The 27,776-nt window shown below is 38.4% G+C and overlaps 1 long non-coding RNA gene across 3 annotated transcripts in view; it reads left to right on the top strand.

The window, feature by feature from the left end:
* The window catches only part of LOC140470070 (uncharacterized), an 87,827-nt gene extending 62,165 nt beyond the window's left edge, over positions 1-25,662 (top strand). For 2 of the 3 annotated variants that reach the window (XR_011956336.1, XR_011956338.1), the window contains 2 exons: positions 18,017-18,086; positions 18,509-19,776. This is a non-coding gene — a long non-coding RNA (uncharacterized lncRNA). Of the gene's footprint in view, positions 1-18,016; positions 18,087-18,508; positions 19,777-25,414 lie in introns of those variants that run through there. The other variant, XR_011956337.1, reaches the window with a different exon arrangement.
* The last annotated feature ends 2,114 nt before the right edge of the window (positions 25,663-27,776 follow it).

The following is a 27,776-nucleotide window of genomic DNA, read 5'->3' as shown; positions in this document are numbered from 1 at the left end:
AAGGAGTTCATTCTCGATCATGGATTGTAATCCATTGACATTGTCCCGTCGGTTCCAGCCCCGCAGGGAAACACTGGAAATATGATGGATGTAATGGAGGTTTCAGTTATTAAACTGTAAAAAGTGCAGAACAATTTACAAGGATGTTGCCAGGGCTCAGGGGTCTGAGTTATAGGGACAGGTTGGACAAGTGAGGATTTTATGTTTAGAGTAGAGGAAACTGAGGGGGTTCTTTTCTAGAAGTGTATAAGACCATGAGAGGCATGGATAAGGTGAATGCACTCAGTCTTTTTCCCAGGAACTCGAGGATTGGACGGCTTGATTGGATCAGTTTAAGGTTAGAGGAGAAAGAATAAAAGGGAAGCTGAGGGGCAACTGTTTTACACAGAGGGTGGTATGTATATGGAAGGAGCTGCCAGTGGAGGTGGTTCAGGCAGGAACACTCACAACAGGTAAAAGACATTTGGACAAATACATGGATAGGAAAGGGTCAGAAGCAAATGGGCCAAGTGCAGGGAAATGGGGTTAGCGTGGATGGACATTCTGGTCGGTATGGGCCAGTTTGGGCCAAAGGGCCTGTCTCTGCTGTCAGACTCGATGACTGTAAGTGTATTTGCTCTTTCTCCCACTAACTCTGTTGGTATCCTGGGATGTATTCCATCGGGGCAAGGAGACTTGTTTACCTTTAGCTCCATTAACTTGCCCAGCTCTAACTCTATCGTGATAATGGGTGTTTCTTGGTCCTCACCTTCCTCAGTCTCCTTATCAATTACTGGCATGTTCTTCGTATCCTCCATTGTGAAGACTGACTGCTGTGTACTCATATTCCTGAACCCGGCTGGATAGGAATAACTGGGCACAGAACTCTGAGAGGTCTTCTTTCAGTATTTATTGATGAAACATGGCAGTTACCTGTGTAGTGTACATGCAGAACACCTCCAGGCAGCATCAAGTAACTCCCCACCTGTCCGATGTGCCGCTCCCACTCTTATACCTTAGTGGTTTGGGACTTAGAATAGAGACTGTCTCTCAGTATTATCTCCATGGCAACGGCAGTTAGAAAGTCTAATTCAGTTCAGCACTTTGTGGTTAAACCACACACCCCTCCCCCACGCCCCTGTGGCTCCCTCAAGTACCTGACAGGCATTTCAGTTTCCGTGGGGCTGTCTATCGGGATTCTGATGTGGAGGAGCCGATGGTGGGGTGGGGTGGACAAAGTTAAAAACCACACATCACCAGGTTATAATCCAACAGGATTATTTGGAAGTACAAGCTTTTGGAGTGTGCTGTGATTTTTAAATTGCTCAGGATTATCTCTATGGTAACAGTTAAGTGCTTCAACAATTCCAGAGGCCATATATTCCCCACACAATAGGTTCCCCTCTAGCACTGTAAACTGCTGTTCCGGCCCTGGGGATAGCTACTCATCACTTTTCTCCCCCAATCCCATCTCGCTTTCTGTTGATCTTTAAAGTTTTTCTAATCTCCTCGTTTCTCCTTGGTCTTTGCCAATCTGTGTGCATTCTATTCCAGTTTGATCGACTCCCTTATTTCCTGAGCCACCCACGGCAGATTATTCCTTTTCCTACAGTCCTTCCTTTTCCCTGATCGGTAATTTTGCTGAGCACTTCAAAAAATTGCTTTGATATTCCCGCACTGTCCGTCAACTGTCCCACCCTAAACTCTTTGTTTCCAGTCTACATTAGCCAACTCCTGCCTCATCCTATTGTAGTCTCCTTTTGTTTAAGCACAGGATCTTGGGATTGGATTTAATCTTCCAACTTTCCATCTTTGTTCTAAGGTCAACCAGATTTATCAGAATTCTTTTATCAGATTACGAGGTGAGGCGATGTTTCCTGGGTGTATTGGTTTTCATTGTCAGTGACCTTGGCTTTGTAATAAAGTACAGGATGGATATTCACAACAGCGTACTCTGGACGCTGCAAATCTAAAATCATAAATCACTGTCTCCCCTCAGTTTAAAATTGCAAAATCATTATCTCCTACATGCTTCCTCACTATCTAAGATTGGAATGCTAATCCACCTGACTATCTGTCATTTTCCGAAAATCTCCTTTGGTGAAGGTGATGATTTTTGGATTCAGCTTTCCCGTTATTACCGCCTCTCCAAGGACACCCTGCTTTATCCTCAATCATAGAATAGCCTTTATCCTCAATCATAGAATAGAATCCCAACTGTGTGGCAGGAGAGCATTGGCCCATCAAACCCCACCAACCATCTAAAGAACATCCCACTTGGAGCACTCTTATCCTTGTAACACTGCATTTCCCATGGCTGATCCACTGAGTCTGCACAATTATGGAGACTGTGGACAAGTCCACACCGACCCGCCAAAGCGCAACCCACCCATACCCCTACATTTACCCCTTACCTAACACTACGGGCACCCACAGAAACACAAAAGGCAGCATGTGTACCTGAGTTGAATGAACCTGCACTTAGGAAAATTTTAGAACAATCACAACTAGTTAGAATTACAGAATCCCTTAAGTGCACAAAGGGACTATTCGGTCCATCGAGTCTGCAATGTCCTGCTGTCCCACCCTACCTCCATAACCCCACATTTAGCATGGCTAACCCACCTAACCTACAAACTACAGGCCATGTTAGCACGGCCAATCCACCAAACTGGCACATCTGTGGGAGGGTCACATATTATGTCTAAGTGCTCAGGATTGTGGATGAAGGCTGACAAATACTTGAGTCTGACAAAAATCCTCTTTTTTTTTCAAAATAAAATCTGGGGGAAATTGCAGCCAGATAGTTTTCCAATTATCTCATGAGAAGAGATTTCAAAACTCGTGCCCCTGACCCAGGGGGTGCAGTGAAGTCACAAAAGGTCTGGGAACCATCAGAAATGTAACCAGTTGTGAGCAAGGTGAGAGTGAGACAAGGACAAAAAGACAGTCTGTCACACAGGGGAAGGCAGGAGAGATTAAACAGCAGAAATGGTAGTCCCTCAAGGCCATGGGGAATGGAGTTAGGGCTGGGAAAGAAACCAGGAAACAAGGTGAGCAGCTGTCAAAGAAATACATTGAAAAAACAGATTATAACAACATAGAGGGCAGAGTACACAGTCTGAAATTGTTGTTCTCATTGGTGAGTACAGAACGCTGTAAAGCCTGGGTCATTCTATTACAGCCAACACATGCAGGATGGGCCAAGTGGCCTCGATCTGTGCTGTAACTTTCTGATAAATTTATTCTGACATTTGGAATTCAGGTCGGATGATGATCATAAATTCTCAAATTGGACTTGAGTTTAATATTCTGGAGAAATGTTAAATCAATCACAATGATCCCATTCTGCAGACTTTAGTCCACAGCCCTGCATGTTCCAGCATCTCAGTTACATCCATGTCCTTTTATTCTAATGTGATGCTGGTTACTGCCTCTGCCACCCCATCAATGAGTTCCTGCTCCCCACCATCTCCGAGTGAAATGAATTCTCCCCTCCCCTTCTTTCTGGGAATTAGTTTCAATCTAAATCCTCCAGTTTCTGACCTCTCAGTTAATGAATAGCTCCTTCCTATCCACTCGATCTGAATTCCTCAGCATTTTATCACTTCAATTAAATCTCAGGTCATCCTCCTCGGAAATCATCCACAGCCTATCCAACCTTTGCTCAGAGCAGAAATTTTCCAATTGTAGAAATATTCTGATCAATCTCCTGTGTACCCTCTCTGGTGTGATCACATTAACCCTGGAATAAGGGGATCAGAAATGTGTGCAGTACTTTAACCGCAGTCAAACAAGTGTTCCTGACATTTCCCGTGTCACCTCCGTGTTCCTGTGGTTGTCGCTCACACAAGAGTGTCCTGGTTTTCCACGTGGAACTGGATGTGCACTCCATGGGGCTGGGATTCCCTACCATGTGTTTATTTGTTAACTAATCCTAAATTAATTTCAGATTAAAACAAGATTAGCAGCTACCTACCAATCAATTTTTTCCGTTATACTCAAGTCACCTTACTTTTTAAAATCTCTTTAAAATTATTACTATCTAAACACAACAGGCTTTAAGTTGCTGATCAAGTATTCAGATGTCTCCATGGTTACAATCACTTGAAGATTATCTTTACCTTCAGCTACATTTGATGAATTGAACACTGATTGTAAATATATGAATATCAAACGGACTAGAGTTTTATGGTAATTAATCCAGTCTGACATTCTTGTTGGTTGATATCTTGAAGAGAACTGTCCTCAGAACTCCAGCTGCGCTCTGACTTCATTCACAACTGGATTTGGTTGGACTGCAGATCTTAGATCTGTTCTGTTGTTTCCCGGATTGTTTTGCCTGTCTATCACTTGCTGCTTATGCTGTTTGGAACGCAAGTAATCCTCTTTGGGAACTTCATCAGGTTAACACCTCATTGTTAGGTATTCATGCTGCTGTTACTGACATGCCCTCCTGAATTCTCTCAGTTGAATGAGGATTGATCCTCTGGTTTGATGGTAAGAGGCAAGTTGGGGGCATGCGGGGCTGTGATTCTGTAAGTTTTGTTGGAGTACAATTCTACTGTTGTTGGAAGGAAAGAGCTAAACTCTTGCACTGTAAGACGTATATGCAAGAAGCTACATGCAGTGTCATGAACACTGATAGGCCAAGACATGAAATACGAGCCACACTGTACAATGATGCAGGATCACAACTGCAGCAAGGGGAGATTAAGATCCAACTTGACATCGGAGTTGGGAAAGAAGCAGCTGATCAGATTGTCTTATTCATCGTCACAAAGAGACTCTGTGAGATTATTGTACTGTTGGGGGTGAGGATGGAGGAGGTCGGGGAGATGGAGAGCCCTTCAAAAGAAACTAATCTGCCTGAGAGTTATGGGATCGACTTGATTGCCATGCATTTAAAGCCCCAGGTAGTGTTCTGGAGACCAGGGATCAAAGCTTGCTGCAGCAGATGGGGGGGAATTTAAATTCAATAAAAAAAGCTCTGGAATTTAAGAGTCTAATGATGACCATTAATCGATTGTCAGAAAAACCCATCTGGTTCAGTAATGCCCTTTCAGGAAGGAAGCTGCCATCCTTCCCTGGTCTGGCCTACATTGTGACCTCAGACCCACAGCAATGTGGTTGACTCTTACCTGACCTCTGGGCAATTAGGGATGGGCAGTAAGTGCTGCCGGGCCAGTGACATCCTCATCCTGTGAATGAATAAAGGAAAATAAAAGTCTCGACCCAGTGTGAATCTGCATGTTCAACGATGTTGTGAACATTTCCAAAAGTAAGTTCTCTATATGCAAAACTTTATGAACTGCCAAAACCATTGTTCATTACTTGGTGTGAACAAGAGAAAAGAAATCCTTCAACTTGTGGTTATGAGTAAATTCACTGGTGTCTCAGCAGGATGGATGCCTGAGAGAATCCCTTCCCCCTCACACACACACAGAGCAGGTGAACAGCTTCTCCCCAGTCTGACTGGTTTGGCCAGTTTCCAGGTGGGATGGGTAAAGAATTCCCTTCTGACATTCCCCACATTTCCAGAGTCAATCCCTCGTGTGGCTGCACTGGTGTTTTGCCATTTCAGATAAATGCTGGCAGACTGTTATATACACCGTTACACCACCCCCCCCCCCCCCCATCCCCCACGACCCCCAGAACCCAGTATAAAGCAGTAAACATTATCTCTTGCTGTGGAGGGACAGCCTGTATTGGTCTGAGTAGGAACACTGAGCAGATTTACCTTAATGAAAATTTAATCGGTGATCAAAGCAAGTTAAGCAAGTCCAAATAAAATGCATTCTAGCACAGAAAGAGGCCCATCAAATCCAAGCTGGCTCTCTGTCACAGAATCCAACATTCTCATTCCCCATCCGTCCCCAAACTCTGCGATTTTATTTCCTTCAGATCTGATATAAATGTTTTTTATCAATCATTCATCTTCTCTGCCTGCACCACCATAATAGGCAGCATGTTCTCCATATTTCCAGCCAATACAGTCAGCAGAGACACTTACTCATCTCCCACTGTCTCAGACCCTCACATCTGGTCTTAATTCTTGTGCCATTACCTATCGAATAAAGATATTTTTGTCTGCCATATCTAGGTCTGTTATAATCTTATACAGCTCTATCAAAAATATATTTAACTTGTTTATTTCAAAGAAAATAGCAATCTCTTCAAATCAATCCAGTGACTGCATTTTCTTCATCAGTGAACCACTCCAGTAAGTCTGTACTCCACATCCTGAAGATCACTTATATCCTTCCTTGTTAATGTCTGTTTTGTTCCACAAATCCAGACGACACAAGTTTTCTGTACAACAGCAGTAGCTTTATTATCGGACAGCTGGCAAGAATTTCAAAGCATCTCGAAAGTAGCCGAGTGTCTACTTGTACAGACTCATCTTCACGAATCTCTGCCTTACCCTCAGAGACAGTATATTTAATAAGAATTAGACAAAGGCATATCAGTCACATGGACGATTGCCATTACCCAGTTTAAAGATGGTAATTATGAATTTACAAAGCTTGAAGAATGCCAATGTCCTGTGATAATGTGTGATAGATTACAGAAACTGATTATCGTATTGTCCATGATTGTGTGTTGATGGGAAGAGATTAAGACAGAAGGGTTCTTCCTTCAGTAAATGGGGGGTTCACTTACCTATGCTCATATGGAGGGACAATGGGAGCAGGAGGCAGTTTAACAGGGTTGTGCCCAGGGCTCTCAGTCTTGTCTGGAAAGGGCAAATTGCTCTATCTGGGGTTATGGTAGAATCCACATGTGTGGCTCCAAGAGGTTCTGTTTCGAAGATACGGTCTGCCTCACCCCTACTGAGGTGTTCAGTCTGTATTGGAAGAGTACAGACCTTGTATTCTTACAATATGGCAGGAAGACCTTTGGCAGGAGAATGTTTAACCCTTGAGTCGCCAATGCATCCTGAAAGAGAAGCAAAGTATGGAACAGGCCCCTCTGTGGTATTTTAACTTCCTCATCCTGACCAGGAATCTGTTGACCACAATTGGATGCAATGATTGACTATGACCTAACTATAACTTTGTCAATGGTCAGCATCTTTTCCATGAGTATGTTATCATTCCCTCCATTAATGAAGCCCAGCATCCGATACGTTTACTCAAAACACTTTATGTTCTCTCTCCTTTAAAGATTTGTACACATTGTCCCGCATTCCTGCTGTCCTGCTCTCTATGTCTGTGCCATTCAAATATATATTCCCTTTCGACATTGCTTCTCTCAAAATGCATCAATTTACTGTGTGTTCTAAAGAAGAGACATATTATACTCAAAATATTATCTCTCGCTCCACACATTCTCCCCCCAGGAAAACAGAACAGGACAGCACCGGAATAATCGGCCCACCATGTCTGTGTGGATCATGATGCCATTCCAAACTGATTCCATCTGCCTATACATGATCCATATCCCTGCCAACCCTTGCCTGCTTATCTGTCTATCCAAATGCCTCTTAAACATTGTGATTGTTTCTGCTTTTACCATCTCTCGGGCAAGTACATTCTAGTCACTGACCACCTCCTGCACAAGAAACTTGTCTGACACAACTCCCTTTAAACTTGCACAGATGTTGTTGAAAATGCTCAGCAGGTCATGCAGCATCTGTGAAGAAAAATCAGTTAATGTTTCGGGTCCGGTCCCCCTTCCTCAGAAATGTTAACTAATTTCTCTTCACAGATGCTGCGAGAATTGCTGAGCTTTTTCAGAAACTTCTGTTTTTCTTTCTGGTTTACAACATCTGCTGTTCTTTCGGTTTTCATTTCCTTTAAACTTGCCCCCTCTCCTCTTAAATCTATGGCCTGTCGAATTGGTAATTTCCACTTGGAAAAAGATTCAGATTATTCACTCTGTCTGTGCCTCTCGGATCACTCCACAGCCACTGACTTTCCAAAGACAACAATCCAAGATTTTCCAACCTCTCCCAATCCAGGCAACATCCTGGTAAACCCATTTCCACCCTCTCCAAAGCCTCCACATCCTCCTTATAATGCGGTGCCCAACACAGCCCACAATCCCCCAAAGGGGGGCCTAATGACAGTTTTATATTCAGTCCCCTGACAGAAGAAGACAAGCCTGCCATCCACCTCCTTCACCACATTCAGGGAGCTGTGAACTTGCACCTGAAGATCCCTCTGTGTATCAATGCTGCTCAGGGCACTTCCTTTTAGTGTATACATTCCTCTTACAATGAGCCGCCCAAAACACATCACGTCACACTTGTCTGAATTAAAATCTATCTGCAATTTCTCCGCATAACCTTCCAACTGATCTCGTCCTTGATGTTTCCTTTGATAACATTCTTCACGATTCACAACTTCTTCACTTTGTGCCATCTACAAACTTGCTAATTAAGTCGTTTACATTTTCAGGCTAATCATTTCTATGTATTACAAAGGACAGATGTCCCAGCTCTGACCCTTGTGGAACAGAGGCACTGGTCACAGACCTCCAGCCACCAACATACCCCTGCACAACTGTTACTGGGAGAAATATCAAAGAGGAGCCTTGAGTTCTGTGCTGAGCAGCACGACCAATGTTTATTCAGAGCTCCTTACTAATGCATGATGGAAGAGTTCCCTCTCTGGAATTCTGTGGCTCCCCCAGCCATGTCCAGCATTTGGCTGTGTTTCTTTCATACGTTCCACTAATATTTCCCCCCTGACCCGATCTCCTGGGTTCGGGATGTCAGCTCGGATGTTTATGAGCTCCCTTTCCCAGTCTCTGATTCTCTGTCCCTCTGCAACTTCCCCTCTCAGCTCATGCAGTTGCTTTGTCAGTTCTTTCACAAATTGTTTCCCCCTATCCTTGCCATTGTACATCTCCTGCCCTCCCACTACCATATCCTCTGGCAGCTGCATAGTCCAAATTCAAAGGGGGATTGCTCAGTTCCCTTTGCTGGGGTTGATGTCAGTTTCATTAGGATTGTGGGGAGTACACTAACCCATCCCGGCCTGTCTCTGTCAGGGCCTTAGTCAGACGAGCTTTCAGTGTCTGCTTCATTCCTTCTACTGTCCCTGAGCTCTGGGGGTGGTATGTAAGATGGGATTTCTGCTCAGTACCAAACAAGCCACAGAGCTGCTTAACTTCGATTCCTGTCGCATGTGTCCCTTGGTCAGAACCTGCAGGGGAATGTTTCCACCCACTGAGTAAACCTGTTTATTAAGACCCAGCAGGATTTCCTTCCCTGGGATTGGGATGGGGGTGTATGTAAAATCCATCTGTAATTTTTCACGTGGGCCCCTGCTGCTATCTCCATTTTATCCTGATTGTTTTTCCTTGCTCGCACTTTATACAGACTACACCCCTTCAACAAAACCTTCTTGTTCCAGAACACTCCTGTAGTTGATCATCCGATATTGCATTTTATCCTGCTCAATATGGGCCAGCCCATGATATGTTTTTAACAATGTTTGTCTTATACAGTGGCACTGCTGGATCATCCTATGTCCTATTACTGCCCCACCCTTTTCCCATTCCTGTTTCTCCTGCTATGGGACTGTTTCTGGAAATGTCTTTAAACTTTCCTTTCTCGCTTCTGTAGCTACTGCCACTGCATCCTCCTCAAATGTCTGCACTGTTTCAGTAAGTATGCTCACCCATGCTCACCAATTACCCCGTTGGTGTGGAGTTTCTACTTTCCTGTGAGCTCTAATCTTCATTATTGCTGCTTCACTGGGAAAGTTAGCTGCTTCCACTAACTCTCTGACCTGTTCTTCATGCTCAATGTGGCCCCCAGACAGGGTGATATACCTTCACCAAGCCCAGTCATGAACTATACCAAAGGCATGCTGACTGTGTGCATTTTGCCTCCCTCACCACTGGTTAATGAGCGCGCTTCTGCCAGGGCTCGTGATGGTTCTCTATTTCTGGATAATTCCACACAAAATTCCCACAATAATTAAACAATCCTAAAGTTTGCCTGATCCCTTTACGGTGTGTGGGTGGATAATTTTATAATCATAGTTTTTGTTCCCCCTGGGACATAGTTTTTGTCCCCTCTCCCTTCCTGATTTGATGTCCCCAATATGATGTCCCAGTTCTGTCTCTCCCTACCTTCCCAGTTTCACTCTCTGTGCATTAATTTTCAGCCTGACCTGTCTAACCTGATCCAATACTCTGTCTAATATCTGGGTATGTTCTTTCTCACTGCTTGAGGTGATGAAGTGTTGGTAAGATCAGTGTGACTAAATCCATCAAACACACATCGGTGGGATATACTGGAATATTGCGGGATCCCTGAGGTAATAGTATCCTGGTGGACTGTTCTTCTCGGTCAGTAAACACCACTTTCATCTGCCATTCAATGTCCGCAGGTATTGACACAGATTATTTCCAGTTTATGTCAATCTATCACTCACAATTACTGCCTCTTCAGCCCCAGCTTTGATGAGATCCCGTTTGTGTGGGGAGTGAGAGGGCCCTCAATCTCTACAGGGTCGATAGATAACAACCCACTTTCCTGTTTGAGTTACGCACACCGCTGAGTGGGTCCGAGCTATAACCCACCAGATTCTCTGACTGTCCCAGTCTCCCTGCAATGTAGCTACTCCGGACAGGTTGCCTCTCCTTTTCTTTCTGTCCCAGTCCTGGCTGGAGCATCCCCATGTTTAAATTCGGGTGTTGATGTCAATAGTTGCCATTTTAGAATAAACAGGAGCAACTCCCAGAATGGTCCCTTCTTGAGTGTCACACCTCCATATCTGAATACGTTTTGTCATACTCCCGGTCTACATCGGGGCAGTTTTGCTTCATCCAGCTTCCTAGGTTCCCTCTCTGACTGCTCTCATTTTAGTAATTGAGGGGGTGAGGGGTAAATCCTTATCGGTAACTGACAAAGATGCTCCGGTGTTAGAATCATGCAAATGTTGGCCCCTTAACAGCGCATCAATGAATATTCATGGACTATGCATATACCTACGTGAACACAGGCCACTCACAATATGAACACCTATCTCCCTCTCTGTGCCTACATTCCTTGCCTATGTGCCCTTTCCTGCTTCCCTTGTAACATTGTGGGTCTGATTACCCTCCCTGTACTGCAGCTATTCCCCTGTGTTTCTGTGTTTGCCTCAGCTCTCATGGCCCAATTCAGAATGTGGTTAGAATTATCTCCCACTGAGAGTCCCATGTTTATAATTACAGTTAAATAGGGTCCCATGTCATCTTTTAAATACATCAAACCGATTTCATCATCACAGGTTGGGGTTTGGTAATCCCCTGTGGTCCTTACACACCTCAGGCGTCCTCTCTGTATGATCCTCGATATTACCCTTGGCTCCCTGAGTCACCAAGGTTATTTTAGCCCATTCAGCCTGTCCCCTCCCCAGTGTGTCCCTGTAATATCTGTAAATGCCTGGTGCCATGGATCAGCTGTACTCTGGGGGGAACCGGCTCACACCCCATCCTCTCATTGCAGGTACAGTTTCTGCTGTACACTTCAGGGCATCTTGGACCGAGGGAGGGTCCCTACATCATCTTCAGTGAGACTGTGTACCTCTACTAATTCATCCATATTGTCCCAATAAGGCCCATTATTACCATTTCTCTATCAGGCTGGGTGTTCATTCACCAACATCTGTCATTCAGCGGGTGAACGGTTCAGGTTTGGTTTCTGTCAGTTCCCCTTGTTGCTCCCTACTGTCTACATTGAGCTTTGATGCCCAGTGGTGCCATAGACACGGTCTTCTGGGTCTTACAGGGCGGTGGGTCATCCCACCCATTGCCGTCCCTCTGTCCATACGTGGGTGCTTTGTCATCGAACCCGTTCCAGTCAGTGTCACCATCCTCACTGCCTTCTGAGGAGAGCGGGGCACTAGGTACCTCCCCCACTGTAACTACCACCTGGCCCTTTGGCTTTAAGGCCTCACGTCTGACAGCCACCACCTTCACTTGTTCCTGTTTCCCATAATAATGTAACACATCCTGTCATTCCTGGATTCAAACAGAACAAAATGTGAATTTGGTTTTACTTGAAATATTAATAATTTGACATTCACTTTACATATCTATAGAGGTGAAAATTCTACTTTGATTATTTAAGTGAATTTAACGTGATCATACAATGAACTGATAGTCAATGGCAATGAATGAACTGAATAATATGTGATTATTTGTACAAGTTCTTACAATGAAAATTCAATTTTATTTAATGTTTGTCACCTATTACACCATGGGCATTGTTATTAGGGAATAGAGTAATGGAAGGATATCAGAGAAAATAGACTTTAATTTTAGCTTCACTGCAATAATGAACCAAAACAATATTTGGAAATATGGTTAAACTACATAACAAAGTTTCCAGTGTCATTATTGACATGAAAACTCTTTTAGTTTGCAAGTTGTTTTGCACTAAGAATAATTGAAAATGAATTGTGATTTGGAATACACCATTTAAAATATATTTTGAAGAGAATAATCAGATACATTTTTGGGAGGAAATTAGGAATGGAAATAAATATATATTCATTGATATTAATAGTTTTAAAATGTTGAGAAGTTTACTGGGATTATTTGATTGAGAGAGGCTGCATGATTATAAAGACCAATTCACCTTTTTCATTGCATTGTTGGTTTCACTAGAATCTGTTGTGGTCTGAGCTCTTGTTCTGTGCAGTGGACTGTCACTAATAGCTTAATTAACCTGCGAGTCCCTGATCAGATTTCCTTTGTCTGCAAGTCAGTCTGTAAGTGAGCAACACACCTCCTTTTGTGAGGGGAAACAGGTTCTCTTCAAAGGACATAAGTGGCAGATCACTCTGAGAATGATTTCTAGCACACACCATCAGCAGGGAAGGGTTTTTTTCTAAAGAATTCCAATCTCTATCTACAAATCTGATTTGTCAGTTTGTGGAGGATTCACCCCCTTTGTTCTGAGCTGTTTTTATACAAGCAGTTGGTTCATTACGTCTTTGCCAAGAATGTTGTTTACTTTCCCCTTTTACTGTGATTCTGCAGGTTAGAATATTCTGTGAGTCAGTAATGTTCAGTAACTGAACATTGAATGGTTTAGACTCTAACAGAGCAGTGGCCTTGTTTTCAGCTAATTATTCACTTTCCATTTCCTGGTTGTGTTGAATGTTCCAGAACCAGACTCTGAGCAATGTTTCCATTCACTTGTGTTGGATTCACTGACAGCCACGTGGTCAGTCAGTTTCAGCAGTTTGAATTCAATAATCATCTAGAATTATGAGTCTATTAATGAAATTATTCTCGATTGTCAGGAAAAACCCATCTCGGTCACTGATGTCCTTTAGGGAATGAAGCTGCCATCCTTACCTGATCTAGTCTACATGTGACCCCTGACCCACAGCAATGTGGTTGACTCTTCCCTACCCTCTGGGTAATAAATGCTGCCCATAGCCAGTGGCACCTACATCCAGTGAATGAATTTTCAACAAAGCTCTTAGTCCGGTGTCATGTGAGAAAGAAGCAGAAGGTGACCTTTCAGCCCCTCATGTCCATCCATCATTTAATAAGGCCAGGCCTGATCTGTTAGTGATTTGTGTTCCATCATCCCCCAACGTCCCTTAACAAGAACCTATCAACCTGTGTCTTAAATTTATTCAGTGAGCCCACCTTCTGGGGCAGAGAGTTCCAAAGTTGCACAGCCCTCTGAGAGGAAATAAATCTCCTCATCTCTGTCCTGAAAGGATGAATCTAATTTTAAAGCAGTTCTCTCGAGTTCACGTATGACCCACAAGAGGAAACATCCTTTCCACATCCTCCTTAACAAACCATTCAGGATCTTAGACACTTCAGTCATCTCACCCCTCACTCTCCCAAACTCCGGTTGAAACAAATCCAGCCTGTCCAACCGATCCACATTTTATTACTGTTACGCCGGGTTGAAATGTTGTATTGTGTTTATTATGCAGTGAATGTGTTGTTCCACTGTGTGGGGTCTAAGAGTCAACGTGAGCCATACTAGCTTTCCTGTCTCACTGTGTTACATATATCTTACATCACTGTGGTGATCCCATCCCTCCCTACCTCATATAACCAAAAAGAATGGCAGAGAGAGATCAAGAAAAGTTGTTAGAAAATTTGTTGTTGCCGAAAAAGTACTTGGTCTGTTTGTAGAGATTGCATTGTAATTGAAGTAACTAGTTAATGAAAAGTTACTGACAAAATATTTTAAGCGGAGTTGCTGCTGGTGATGGAAATGCTGCTGGTTGGTATAAGAGAGGGCTGGGGGGAATACTGTACTGAGGAGAAAGTTGAGCAAGGTAACCTTTTATCTTTGTCAATAAGAAGAGGCAGAGACTGCAGCTAGGACAGTGTTGAAGCTGTTTTTATCTTGCAGACATTATTTTAATATTTATTTGATGTGATTTGGGTGTCACTGGCTGAGCCCAGCATTTATTGCCCGTCCCGAGTTACCCTTGAGAAATTGGTGCAGAGCTGTCTTCTTGAACCGCTGCAGTCTACCTGCTGTGGGTTGACCCATGATGCCATTGGCGTGGGGATTTCCAGGACATTCACCCACCGACAGTGAAGGAATGGCAATATATTCCCAAGTCAGGGTGGGTTAGTACCTTGGAGGGTTACTTGAAGGTAGTTGCCTTTCCATCTAGCTGCTGCCTTTGTCCTTCGAGGTGGAAGTGGCCATCAGTTCCTTGAGTGTTGTTAGGGTGGCACTAATCCAGGCAAGTGGGGAGTATTCCATCACACTCCTGACTTGTGCCTGGTAGCTGTTGGGCAGGCTTTCAGGAGCCAGGAGTTGAATTACTCTTGTAGCCACTGTGTTTGTGTGGTGAGACCAAATCAGTTTCTGAGCGATGATTATCCCCAGGATAATGTTGATAGTGGGTGTTCAGTGATGGTAACAGCACTGAATGTCAAGTGATGGTAGTTAGGTCATTTCTTATACGTGATGGTCGCAGCCTGCATTTGTGTGGCATGTATGTTACTTGCCCCTTGTCAGCCCAAATCTGGATATTGTCTAGATCTTGTTGTTCTTGGGGTTGGACTGCTTCAGTACCTGAGGAGTTAATTGGTTAACAATGTTCAATAATTACAAGATTATGCAAATTCCTTTTTCTATCAAATCTCATGGACTGTATCTTGTGGTCACTCTAATATTAACTTTCGTTATCTCCTTATTTTCTTCCTAATTCAGACACAAATGTTTGAACATCGATCAGGATAAAATTAAATAATTTAAAAACATACGTTTCTACATGTAAACTAATTGAATGAAATACATTACTTCTGTATTGTCTGCATTTTGAGCAAAAGTCATTTCTTTTCAATAATTACCGAATGGCTCATTTATTGTCCTCAATCCATCAATCCAGCTGTTAGATTTTAGTCTTCAATTTACCGATCTTAATGATGTCTAATCAACATCAGAGCAAAGTGCTTTTTAAAATGTTGAGTCAGCTTGTTTGTTCTGATTACAACATTTATTATGAATTCATTATCCTTATAATAATTACAGAATAATTTGTTTGTCTTTCTAACATGTATAGTCAGATCCATATTTTAATTTAATCCATTGTTTCATTTAATCCATTGTATCAATACTATTTTTTTTAGGTCAAGTATCCCACAATGGAACCAATGATTTTGCATCCAACATGCTTTGAAAACTGACTTTTGCTCATTTGAATAATTACAGTAATCTCAGCCTTATAAATTCAGAGAACTGTAATTACTTTTCACTGCAGTGATTGCTGTTCATGTCTACACATTGCACAGTCACATAGCAACATTAAATATCTCCTTCTTTGAAGTGCACTGATATATTTTCAAAAATCTATGTGTTGCTAATATGTAACTCTTGTTCAGTTCAGTAAGGGGTATAAATGTGCAATAATAGCTCAGTACGTGAACTGATGTGAATATATTACAGTGTACAAACTCACAATCATTGTGCAAATCAATTTTTATTTTAACCATGGAAACACAGTTGATTTAATTCAATTATATTTCACTTTTGTGCTTGCATTCATTGTATTTCTAATCACAGTAAGAGTGAACTATTTCATGTGACACAATTATTTAAAATTCATGTCACTTTTTTATGGACACAAAATAGAATTAATACCCGTTTTTGCTTTCCTTTACCTTTCACAGTCAAGTTTGAATTGTAGAAAGTTAGACTGATACAGCACGGAAACAGGCCATTCAGCCCAACTTGGCATTCCGGCCAGGTTTCCGAAACTAAACTAGTCCCATTTTCCTGTGTTTGTCCCATATCCCTCTGGATGTTTTCTATCCATGTAACTGTCTGAAAGTCTTTTAGATGTTGTAATTGTACCAGCAGCTGCCTTTCCTCTCACAGCTCATCTCAATATACCAAACACACGTTGTGAAAAGAGTTGCTCCTCAGATCCCTTTTAAAACTTTCCCCCTCGCCTTAATAACATTCATACTTTAATCAGTGACCTGAAACAAATAAATTCAAGATATTGTGACCATTATAATCAACAACAGATACAAGTTGAGAAAATGTTGGATTGAAAAGTAATTCAATTGACACTTAGATATGTTCTAATCAACTCTGAGGTGCTTTGACACATCTCTGTTTAAAGTAGGAATTGAACGCCTGCCTCATGGTCTATTTGTACAGACATTACCAGAGCCCTCCATAATGTTCCCATGCAGGAAGGGCAGGACTATAATCACATACTTACTGTGGTTACTCACAGGGAAAACTGCTCAGATATTTATCGTGATAATTGGACTAGGATTATATTAGACACTTCCAGTGTGTAATGGATAAAAAGAATTCCTAATTTCTCGTAATGATGGAACGAAGCGACAATGATCTTAAATAAATATAAGTCTCATGATAATCAAATAATTTAATATGTTTGAAGCAGTTATTCATATACATAAATTAACATTGACCTGCTTTGTAACTCACATGAATTGGAAATAAAGCATTCGCCATTCAACGTGACTACTCAGCAAAAGACAACTTTCCTCACTTTCACAAAATTGTGATTTCTAAGAATTCAAGATTTATTGTAAAAGAATAGATCAAACATTTGTAAATTCAGGTTTGTGTACACAAGAATCACATGAAATTTAAATAATGTTTAATGTGAAAAATAGTTAGCTCTTTTGTAATAATCAGAAATATAGAAATGTTAGCATTGAAGTGAAAAACAATCAGTACAAGAACGCAAAAATCTGTGGATGCTGGAACTCAGAAACAAAATCAGTAATTGCTGGAAAACAACACAGCAGGTCTGGCAGCATCTGTGGGAAGCATTCAGTGTTAATACTTTGGGTCCAGTGACCCTTCCTCAGAATGTATTTTTGCTCACAGCCAAGTCAATCCAACTAAGCTTCCATACTGAAAATTATTTTGCTAAGATTAAAAGATTGTCGAGTGCAATATTGTTTGTCAGTTGATGTATTGAGCCATTGTTCCACATCGACAGCTGGATATATTGCATTTAAACAATGATTACCAGTTAGACATTAGTAATAATTAGTTTTAAAATGGCTGAAACTAAATTTAAGGTTGATAAGAAAATCCTTATTGCAATGTAATTGTGCAGTATATCTGAAAAAACTGAAATATTGAAGTGAAAAATAATTAGCCATTTCTTAATTGATAAGGCTGATTAATAATCCTTCCATTAATGTGAGAATTCAAATGAAAGAGAATGAGATAGTTACTATGAGTGTTGGGTGAGAAAACTCTGGTTGATTGCATGTGTGTTGACCTGAAAAGAATGTTAATATTTCATCGTGATACTGGCACTAAGAAATAATGGATTCAACTAAAATGTGAATCTCATGATGATATGAGAATTGAAATGACAATCAAATAATAATTAATGTTAGAACTCAACGCTTAAAATGATTCAATATATTCAAAGCAGTTTGTACTGGATATTCATTAAGATTAGTAAACTGAGAATTAAAATATTGGGTTAATTTAAAACAAAAATCACAACTTCAGAGATTATTCATCAGAATTGTTTTGTCATTGAAAAAAACACATTTATTCAAGACATTTCCCTCATTTTCTGTCTTTTTTCCACAGGGATCTGTACTGGAACCCTTCTGGTTATGATACAAATATATAGAAGTGACATGAATTAAAACCTAATTGGGTGAGTTAATAAACTTGCAGATGATACAAAGTTCAGTGCAGTTGTGAATAATGTAGAAGGTTGTCAAAGAATGCAGCAGGAAAAAGATAAACTGCAGCTATGGGCAGAGAAATAAAGGTAAAGCTTAATCCATACAAGTATGAGGTGTCACACTTTGGGAGCTCAAATGTTAAGGGAAAGTAGATAGTTAATGGCAGGACCCTGAACAGCTTTGTTGTTCAAAGGGATGTTGGCGTTCAAGACCATGGCTCCCTGAAAGTGTCCATGCAAGTAGATAGGGTGGTAAGGAAGGCAACTGGCAGGTTTGCCTTTATTGGTCAGGGAACTGGTTACAAGAGTCAGGATATCATTTTGCAACTTTGTAACACTTTGGTTAAGGCATACTTAAAGTATTGTATTCACTTCTGTTTGCCACATTTCAGGAAGGGTATGGAGGCTTTGGAGATGGCACAGAGGACGTTTACCGGGATGCTGCCTGGATTTGGAGAGGCTGCTTTTTTGTGAAGTGGCGGTGGCTGAGGGGAAGAATTGATTGAAGTCTATGCAATCATGAGATACATAGGTAGGGTTGTCAGTCAGGACGTTTCTTCCCAGAGTTGAAACGTCAAAACTATGAGGCATGTATTTAAGGTTGTGGGGGGTAGTTCGAGGGGCATGTGAGGGACATTTACTTTTTACACAGGGAGTGGTAGGTGTCTGGAATGAACTTCAAGGGTTGGTGGTGGAGGCAGATACATTAAGGCTATTTAATGTTCATTGAGATAATTTGGACGGATATGGACCAAGGATAGGCAGAAGGGATGAGTTTCTTTTGCATTATATTCAGCACAACGTTACGGGCCAAAAGACCCATTCCTGTGCTGCACACATCTTTCAGAGAAAACTAATACCTCACTCATATGACATTTAATCTAATCAATATTTAGCCACTGGTGTCAGAAATAGGAAGAAAATAAGTAGAGAACAAACTTGACTGTAATCTAAAGATAGAGTCCAGGACATTTACAGCGGAAATTTTTTTGGGTTTTTTTGAATGATAAGATTAATAACTTTGGAGATGTGTTGAAAATGTTTGCAGTTACTGATGTGCTGAGCCAAAATTACCCTTTTTAAATTGAAGATTGGACTAGAAACCTTTTAGAAAACTTGAAAATATTCAGTAAGGTGTGATGCACATCATAATTTAATCCATTGATTATTTCTGCTAATGCTACAATAAAAAAAATTCAGCTCTACACCAAAAAGCATCAATTTTCCATCCAATGCTCATTGGAAATATTGGAATGCTACTTATTTCAACAATCAAAGTAATCACAGCCTCACCGATTAAGTGATATCTAATGACATTTCACCAATAATTACTGTTTATTTTGACACATTGCTCGTTCAAACGGCAATGTGAAGTTTCTCATTAATATTCAGTTCACTGACAGCATATTAATAATTGATTTATTGCTAATATCTAACCATTGATCAATCCAGTCAGGGATAGAAAAGTGGAAATATGGCTCAGTACATCAACTGATGGAAAGATATTGCAGTGTTCACTCTGCCAATTATTGTGAATATCGATGTATATTTTGATTTGATTTGATTATATTTTTCTTCAACACAAAGATTTATTGTAATTCTGATGTCAGTAAGATTATTTAAATTTGTGACTTTTTTGTAAACAAAAAAAAATAGAATTTTCAGGCGTTTGCTCTTTCCTTTATCAGTCAGAATACATTTGGAATTGTTGCAAGTTATATATTTGTGGAAGGAAGAGAAGATGTCTGCAGCTGAATAGTCACAGTGAATGACCTTTTCTTCCGATTCCGTCCGACTGCTAAACATTCTCATTGTCTTTTTCTTTATAAGAAAAACTGCTTTAAACGTATTCAGCAGTTGTATTTTTTATGAATTTACAATAAGCTCATGATATGTCGATTTATCTTTCTTCCCATTATTCTGATATTAATTTGTAAGTAAGAGCATATGTGCTTAGTACCATTATTATAGTGAATTACTATTTCATTCTCAGTCCATTACACAGAAACAGTCTAATTCTCGGAATGAACACTGGTTAGTTTTCATTTGAGTAATCCCAATTGATTATAATCCCACCCTTCCTTGTTGGGACGATAATGAAAGGCACTTGTGTATCTCTAGTAGTGTCTCTCCTAAGAGACCAGATCACCAGATGCAGAGCCATAGCCTTTAAAGCTAGTGCTTATAAATAAACCTGTTGGACTATAACCTGGTGTCATGTGATTTTTAACTTTGTCCACCCTAGTCCAATACCGAGATCTCCAAATTATTGTTGCACAAAGGAATTCTCGTAATTTTTAAAAGAAAATATGACTTTAATTAAGATCTTTAACACACGATTATTAATCCCTTCCTATATTCTTAAAATATAGTTGTAATTGAAAAAAAATGCTCACTGAACACGGCACACACAGCTACACAAATGTCTTCCTGGTCATCTAATTACTGCTCCAGAGAAAAACCTGAGTAAGTATCTTATTGTTTCTGAGAACAAGAACCACAATAAACATTTGGTGAGCAGTTCCATCCAATAAATGCACTTGATTTCTTATATTTCACTTCAGTAATTGCACACGAAATATTTTACTAAAAACAATAACAATGCTTGTTACAAATGAACGAGGACACTAACGTCAGCATACATAGCAGATTTCCAATCCAGTTGAAGTATCGCAAAATAAAATGATGTATTTTGGCTTCGTACAACTGTAGGTGAAAACACTTTGAGCTTGCACCTTAAAAATCTTTATCTGCTTATTCAGAGAAAATAATGAAAGATGGCACTGTAAATTTATTTTGACTTTCACTCATGAAAATACTCGTGTGAATCGCTTCTCATTTTCTTCCTAGTTCTGATACAAATGTCGAAATATTTACGATAATAAAACTTTAGGAATAATAAGAGTGTTCTTTGCAAGAACGACATGAAGATGTTCAAGGTCCTCGAATTCCTGTTGAGTAGAATCCCCTTCATAAGGGTCTTATTGTCTCGCCCCGATGTTTTTTGTGACTGGGGACTGATGTGTTTTCAAATCATGTGCACTACAGAAGGATTATTTTAATTTTTAATTTGTTATGAGCAAAAAAACTGCTTTGAACACGTTGATTTACTTTTTTTACTCCAAAGTTATTTATCAATGTACAATCATCACAAAATTATGGAAGTTCCCTGTATCTTATGTTCACTGTCATACGTACTTTCACTATATACTTATTAACTTCCTACTTCTGACAGGAATGTCGAAACATTGGTCATGATCAAAAGTATATAAATTAAAAGTACGTCTCAAGAAGCAAACCAATGGATGGTAACATGTCATTCTTGTAATCCTGCATGTTTGACCCAAAAACAATTCTACTGAATAAGAACTGAATGGATCATTTTTGTGAATCCATAAAGCTAGCCATGATATTGTATTCCTCAGTTTATCGCTCTTAATGAATATCCAATAATCATCACAGCAAAGTGCTTTTAGAATATTAAATCAATTTATTTTTTCAGATTATAATGTTATTTTTCCAGTCACTGCCATTACGATAATTGCACAATTATTGGAGTTAATCTTTCTAACAAATATAGTGAGAATCGCATTTTAATTGCATCAATTGTTTCTGAGTACGAACCCTACAATATAAAAATCAATTTACTGTTCAGCTGAACGATCCCATAATGGAACCAATGACTTCCCATTCGATGCCTCATTGTAAATATTTGATGATTGCTCATTTGAATGATCACGGTAATCTCAGCCTGAAGCGTTCAGAAAACTGTAATTACTTTTCATTAGAATAATTCCTGGACGTTTCTCCACATTGTTCAGTGAAATAATCAACTAAGATTTCTCAGTATTCTTAAATTAACTGATAGAACTTTGACAATCCAATTGCTGCTATTATCTAATCATTGTCCAATATAGTTCAGGGTATATCTGTGGAATTATGGCTCATGCATGAAATAATGTAAAGATTTGCAGTGTGTGTTGTAAATATCAATTTTTATTTTAACCCTAGCAAAAGTTGAATTGATTTAATTATGTTTCACTTACATGTTAACATTTACTGTATTTATAAACACGATACAAGTTAATCATTCTTCATGGAACAAAATAATTTATAGTTCTTGTGATGTTTTGAAGTACAACAAAAGGACCTAACATTATTCCATGAAATAGTCACAGTACATTTTGAACTTTGGGAATTTGAACATTTTGGGAAAGAAGGGAAGTTGTCTTCAGATGAATAGTCGTATTGTGTGACTAATTCATTTATTTTCCTATTCATTTATGTTGCAAAAGCATTTTAATTTTCTTTTCATTCTGTGAAAACTTGCTTTGAACATATGGAACTATTTGATTGATTTTTGTTCATCAGTGTACAATGATCAAATGATTAGGCTTTTTTTCCTATCATGGATCATCATGAGATTCATATTTAATTAAAGTCATTATTGCTTTGTTACACCTTTACTGTAAATTACTAATTCATTTTGTCGGTTCATTACACACAGAAAATATGTAATTAATTCCCATACAAATTATTACAATAAACATCTGATTCGTTTTCATTTGTGTTGCCACAGTAAGCATGTGACTATGGTCCTACCCTTCCGGGGGTGGGGACATTATGAAGGGTCCGTGTGGAGCTCTGACAGTGTCTCTACGACAAGATCAGGAGGAATGATTTCAATTCCCACCTTCAGCAGAGATGTGTCAGAGCAGCTTCAAATATTCATGAGAAAATACCTGGCATAGATTGAACTGCTTTTCAAAACAACATGAAATATACTTCAATCTGCTGTGCATTTCAATCATCACCATATCTACTACTTATTTTCTTCAGGTGACGAATAAAACGTATCATATCTGCTAGTTCAACATTCCTTGAAAAAGTAATTGAGAATGTTGCAATCTTAAAGTTGGAAGAGTCTAAGAAATGATACTCACTGATTTTTTTATTCTCTGTTTGAAAGAACCTAGTTCAGACATTTCAAGCACATAAATACTTATTCTCCAGTATTATAAAGATGAAAAAATAAACAGTCAAAATTCCTCTTCAGCAAAATAACCAAATGCAACTTCATATTATTCATTGGTCAGTTGATCACCTACAATTGTAACTAAATATTGCAATTCATCTAAATATTGTTATGTGCTTTGAACAAATTAAATTTCTTATTACTATTCATTCTTGAATTGTCAGGAATATGTTTTTATTTTCCATCCACCAATTCATAATTCATAAGATTGATATGCTTTCAAAATATCGACGTGTTCATTTGAACATTTAATTTGTCTCTCTCTCACTTATCTCACTTCATGCATGATAGCTTCAATGCATTTTGCTAACTAACTCTACGAAACATAAAAATGTTGTTGACTTTACTTCTTTTGTACGCAAGAAAACAATGTAGGTACACCCATTTGTTCTTTAGCTCAAATAACACAAAATTTTAAATTATTGAAAAGACTACACTGGGGGAAAAAACGATTCTTCATCTCAAATATCACATTAAATGACACTTTTTCAAATCAATACAAAATGATTTGTATTTTAATTTCATTATAAGAAAAAAAAACCTGCTTTGGAAATGTTAGAATCTGTTTCTTTTACTTCCAGCATTAGTTGTCAATGAACAATAATTACATAATTATCAGTCATTTTGTGCAAAATAATTTTCTGTACCAAATGTCATTTATTTGACCTTTTGTTCACAATAGTACTCACTTTCCCGGTCTAATTATTTTCTTCCTTATTCTGACATAGATGTCTAAACATTTATCACGATAAAAATTAAAAAAATAAACATGACTCAACAAAAAAACCCAATGTTGAACTGTGTCAATTGTTGCAGAGTATTTTTTATAATTATTAAAGTGACTTTTTATATATTAATTTTCTGTTTATCAATCTTAATTATGACGCAATCGAAGTGCTTTCAAAATATTAAGTTAATTTATCTATCAATATTCTAGAAACAATTAACAATTACAATAATTACGCAGCACTTTGTGCTTGTTACGAAGTCTACATTAATGTGTTATTAATATTTTCCATATTTCTTATTGTGAATGCTACAATATAAAAACCTGTTTGGTCGGGCCAATACACCCAAAAAAAGACTAATAACTGCCCTTGCGACATCCTGTGTAAATATCTGACTTTTGCTCATTTGATAGATCACAGTCATCACAGTCATTGATATTCAAAGAACACCAGTTACTTTACACTGCAATATTTCTTACCATTTCTGCACATTACTCAGTGGAATAGTAAGATGAGATACCTAATTATTCTTAAATTCATTAATAGTAGTTTTAAAATCAATTTGTTGCTAATATTAAATAATTGTTCAATTTGGCAAAGATTGTAAGTGTGGAATTATGGTTCCATATAATAACTATTGCAAGGACTTAGCAATGTAGAATCTCTCAATCATTGTGAATATTGCTTTTCATTTTAAACTTGGAAACACTTCTGAAATGATTTGATTGTAATTCACTTCAATGTTAACATTTATTGTGCTTCTAATCACAATAATAGTTGAATATTTTTCTTGTGCACAATTATTTAAATTCCGATGAATTTTTTTGAAGTACACAAAAAAAGGATTGACATCTTTCTTGTTTCATTAAACACTCACGGGAAATGGTGGCTTCTTAGAAACCAGACATTTTCAGAAACCATGAAAGTTGTCTTCAGCTGAATAGTCCCATTGACTGACCAAGTCTTCATTTTGTTCCAAGTTACATGTAGAACAAACAAAATTTACGTTGCATTTTATAAAATGAGAAACTATTATGAACATGTAGAATGATTGTATTCATTTTTATTGATCAATTTACAGTAATCACACAAATCTGTCAAGTTGTCATTCCACAAATTATCATAAAATCATATTTAATTAAGACATCTGTTAATTCCCATCATTATTGTAAATTACTATTTAATTTTAAGTACATTACACACAGGATCCATCCATTTAATTCCAATTCAATTATCACAATAAACATCTGATTATTTTTCACTTGAGTAACCACAGTGAGCATTTGATTGTAGACCTGCCCAGCCTGGTTGGGAACATTATGAAGGAATGTTGTGCAGCTCTGATAGTGTCTCTGTTACCAGACCAGGAGGCACAGTTTCAATTCCCACCTTGCACAGAGTTGTGCCAGAGCAGCTCTGAATGTTGATTAGAAAATATCTAAGAATCAATTGAGTTGCCTTTCAATTTAATATTAGATATGTTTCCATCTGTTGTTCATTCCAATAATCACAGTATTTGCTATTTATTTTTTCAGGTCACTAATAACAGAATGTATCTAATTCCACTCAATCAATATTCGTTGGAAAATATTTGAGAATGTTGCAGTCATACAGATGAAATATACAAAGTAATGATATTTGATTTTCTTTTGTTCTGAAGAGCTGAGTTCAAACAGTACATAGAACTTGATGCTCCAGTGCTATAAAAATGAGGAGAAAAAATAAATTTCTTGTTCAGTCAAATAAACAAATGCCAAATCCTTTTATTTATCCATTTTTAATTATTGATCTGTTTATAAATTGTGTGAAATTTGTTTTTCGTTTTCCACTCATCTATTTATATTGAATGTGAGATTGAACTGCTGTGAAAATATCCAAGTGCATTCATTTGAAATTTGACTTTGCATATTTATCACTGTGGGCTATATGTAAAGCAGCGTTACTTCTGCAATCATAATTGTTTATTCAAGGTAAATAAACTCACACCAATGTATAATTGCTTCAGCCAAGAGCCGAATTAACAAGAATGAAAACTATGTGAATGAAATATATTATTGCTTTTGTATTAGCTAAAATGTGCATACAAGAATGAAATGTGTCTGCAAATAATGGTAGATGTTATAGACAAACAGTTAAGGTGCTGTGAGGAGAGGGGTGTAGGATAAGCTATATATGCCTGTACAGTTACAAGCATCTGTTTCCCGCTTCAGCAGGAATAAAAAAAAAACCATCAAAAGGTCATAAGGCTCGGTGTAAATAAAGAATAAAAAGAAATTATGCTTTGGTTAGCACGGAAACAGATGGCAGTGAAGAAGGATAAATAACAATAAGACCACAGAGGGAGGTGGTCAAACGGCCTTATGAGGCCAGAGATAAACATTTTGTCAGGGACGAGGCTGGATGAGTTCAGAGATAAACAGCCGGTTTAGATTAGAAATAGATGTAAACAGGGGACGAGCAATGGGAGGAGGGAAGAATAACGAATTACATAAATATTGTGTACTCGTTAAATTCAGTGTGTGTGTGTGCCTTGTGGACAGTGGACACCACACCCCTCTTGCAACAGCGTAATAAACGATACTACTGATTCAGGTCTTGTTCCAGACTGAAGTTATTGAAGTGACTGAACTTCATTTCTCACAATCACTTATCTCATTTATTGCATGATGTCTGAAGTGTGTTTTGCTCAGCAATTCTATCAACTATTTAAAAAGTCTAATCGTAAATAAGATCCTTAACACCCAAATATCAATCTATTCCTAATTCATGTAAATATCTCAATTTTCTTGAAGTCAATGTTCACACAACAGTGCACATAAAGCGACACAAAGATATTCATCATCAGCTAATTACTGTTCAGTGGAATAACCTGAGTATCTTATTGTTCCTGAGACTAATGACAACAGTAAGCATTTGTTTACTCGTCCATGCAGTAAATGCATTTGATATCTTACATTTCAGTTCCGTCGTTAATGAAAATTTTTGTTGTTTAAACCAATAATTCTAATTTATCATGGATAGTGACTGTAATACAATAACACTGGAAACATTTTTTAAAAATATTCTAACAATCTTTAAGCTCCTCTTCTGTTGTGTGTGTGCAAAAGACAATTCAAATTATAACCATTTTGTTGCAAATTCAACAAACGCTACATTTTGAATTTATGAGCTTCTTACAGTTTTGCAAAAAGGTTAGTCTTCACTGTATGTCATATTAAAAGACTGCTTTTTCCAATCATGCATGCTACAAAATGATTATTGCTTTCATTGCATTGTAAGAAAAGAAGTGTTGATTTTTTTTGTTGTTTCAATTCCAACATTATTCATCATTGTGCAATAATGACACAATTATTACAATCGCTTTATATACCACCCAGCAGTGACTTCATTGTTTGTTTATTTTCATGCTCATTTTCATGATCTATTAATTCTCTTCCTAATTCTGACACTTTGATTATAATATTAATCAACGTACCATCTCTACAAGGAATCCAGTGAAAAGAAATTCGCAATTTGTATATTGCATATATTTTTGAGTTCAGAAAAGAATTTTGTTCAATAATTACTGAATGTCTCATTTTTTCTTTAATACGTAAAGCTAGCTACTATGTTTTATTCCTTAGTTCACTGATCTTAATAAATACTCAATCGACATCACAGCAAAGTGCTTTTGAAATATTGAATCATGTTAATTCTTCATATGTATTGCACTGTACAATCTCTCATTCATTGTAACAATCAATATTTATTTTACCTGTTGAAACATAGTTGTATTAATGTAAATATATTTCACTTCAATGCTAACACTTAAGACTTAAGCATTTTTCATGCAACAAAATCCAATGAAAAAGCATCAGCATCTCTTTATTATTTCATTAAATAATGACAATAAATTTT

The sequence above is a fragment of the Chiloscyllium punctatum genome, chromosome 50 (genome assembly GCF_047496795.1).
Source record: "Chiloscyllium punctatum isolate Juve2018m chromosome 50, sChiPun1.3, whole genome shotgun sequence".
Classification (NCBI taxonomy): domain Eukaryota; kingdom Metazoa; phylum Chordata; class Chondrichthyes; order Orectolobiformes; family Hemiscylliidae; genus Chiloscyllium; species Chiloscyllium punctatum.
This window is presented reverse-complemented; position numbering and strand designations above follow the sequence as displayed.